Source organism: Cryptomeria japonica, chromosome 5, assembly GCF_030272615.1.
Source record: "Cryptomeria japonica chromosome 5, Sugi_1.0, whole genome shotgun sequence".
In the NCBI taxonomy this organism is placed as follows: Eukaryota; Viridiplantae; Streptophyta; class Pinopsida; order Cupressales; family Cupressaceae; genus Cryptomeria; species Cryptomeria japonica.
In genome coordinates, this window is record NC_081409.1 from 228,712,548 (window position 1) to 228,715,266 (window position 2,719).

Sequence of the window (2,719 nt, forward strand, 5' to 3'; positions counted from 1 at the left end):
TACATTATGACTGCATAATTTATCCAAGGTCATTGTCTCTAGCTCTGATAAGGATAGCCCTTGTCTTTGACTATCAAAGTTGCTATATTGAAAATACACTTGATCATGTCTCTTGGTGGTTGTGAATAATCCTTCAAAACATTCTGTTATCACCTATCAACACACTGTCACAAGATCTCTTAGGCACTGTGCTGGCAAACTTTTGGCAACTATTCTCTAACTTCTTAGCACTTCAGCATGACTATGATTGAATCCTCTATTGCCCTAGAACCATTTTCTACTCTTTGGATGCTACTGTCATTGAGGCTATCCTAGGGTTTGTGTTTAACCTCTCAAGTCATGACAAACTTTACTTAGCTCTCACAATCTTTCATAACACTGATCTTGATCATGGAATTTCAAGTCACATGAGCCTTGACAATGCTCTTTGAGACTTTCTTTATACAAGTATTGATAAAGAGATTGTCCTCTTGATTTGGGACTATGAATTCTCTCCTTAATTTTGATTTGTCATTGACTTTCTATCTCTTTTGTGATTGCTCTTTTCATCTTTCTTCTATTTGTCTCTAAGTTTTCTCATTCTCTATTTATGGTTTCCTGAATGCTAAGTTTGCCAAAGATCTCACCCTAAAGAAATTTCCAAAGAACAAGGAACTTAATGTATACCTCCATACTTTACTGTGTTGATGCTCTGTTTGATCATATAACTGTGAAACTCCAAGAGGTATTCATGCTTGGTTTCTTTGTGAACATTTATGTATTGTGACCCCCTTTGGATTGTCATAAGTATCTTTTAACTCTGCAAAACACTTTTTCTATACAAATAATGTGGATCTCACATTTGTGCTGCCATAACACCATTAGTAGTAATGAATCTTTTTAAGAATGGAAAGAGGGTTTTGTGGAAGAGTATGAGCCAATTTGAAAGAGATCAAACCCAAATTATAGTCCCCTAAATCTACGTGTATCCATTTGACTCCTCTTTGACTGAAAGAAAGAAGGAAAATAACTCCCTAACTTGAACTCACAATTTGCTATCTTAACAAGACTGAACTCTTGTATCAATGAAGATAAACTATTGTATAACTCTTCTTTTGACCCCCTGAATCGTTCTCGCCGCCACTGTAGCTCCATACTGGTGTTTGGAGCTTAACTGTTGCTGACACGTCTAAAACTCTACATGCTCTCTTTTATTTCCTTTGATGAATCTTTGATGATGAAAGAAAGGTGTAGAAGTGTTTGCATGGAGTATTTTACTATGCACTTCTCTGTAACTTTCTCATAGAACTTTAGTTTCCATGTAAAAGACTAAGAGAGGCATAGGGCACACTCTAAAAACATGTTAGACCTCAAGCCACAATAAATGCTTCATAAAAGAACCTCACTTCAATCCATTATGTGGCAGTCATCAAACACAAGAACAAAAAAGCTATATTCACTCTAATTTGCGGCAACTCGTGCCTCGTGAAAAGGGTAACATCGCTCTCCACTCTCCTCTCATGCCATGAAGTAGCAGACTAATGCCAACTATATGTTAAATGCCCAAGCTTTGATCACTAACAATATCTAAAGTAAGACTAACAATTCATTTAGAAAAACTAACAATATCTAAAATAAGACTAGAATAGCTAATAGACTAACAAAGATTTACTCTAGGGGATGGAAACATTTCACCAATCTTCAAACAAGAAATTATATAGATTATCTCTAATCTTTTTTGTTCCTCTCATAGATACAACTTTTATCAAAGTGTTCATCAAGATTTCTCCCATTCTCTCTCTTTATATACTAAAGAAATGAATGTGTTATATCACACATGTGCATAACCTTTGTTTTAAACTTGAGAATCTGATTTATTTTTGTACCAGGAGTATCCATTCTATCTTGTAGAGAAGCTATATTTCACAAATGGAACAGGGAATCTCCTTAACAATAGGATTCTCCTCCTTTGAACACTCTATTAAAGTCTCAATGTACTCTATGTTGGAATATGATTCATTCATTTATCTTGAAGTGGCATGCTCAATATTGACAACCAAAGATGTAAGAGTGTTTATCAACCGAAGATGTAGGGCTTGCAATAGATCTATACTCTAGCGAATTTTTTTTAAACCTATATTTCACACCACAGGTATTGCATGGAAAAATACAAGCCATTGTTTCCTCTGTCTACTGTGAGGTTCTCTTGTTGCCACAGTCAACACATTTCCTGACATTCATTGCATCCTGCCCCTTTCTAATAATCCCTTGCTTCGACTTTGGGATTGTTTTAAAAGAATCATAATTTGTTTACTTGGGAACAAGGTAATTTGAACCACTACATACTGTAGTATTAGCAAGGAGGGAAAAGTTTGGACAATTTTCCAATACTTCGAAATTAGAACATGTATGTTTTGTCTCGAAAGCTTGTGATGTAAATTCCTTTTGATCGATCATTTCCAAGATCTTCTTATGGGAGTTGGAGTGCTTATCAAGCGAAAATGTAGGACTTGCAGAAGGTCTTTATTCTGGTACAAGTCTTCTAGACCTATATCTTAGGCCACATGCATTGCATAGTGTCTTAGGATCCATTGGTTTAGCTCTCTATTATGGATTTTTTTGGGTGCCACAGTGCATGCATTTTACAACTTGTAGCTTACCTTGTGAAAGAGCAATAGAAAATATTTCATATATTGATTCAAATCGTATATATTTTACATAACAATCCACTGGCTTATAA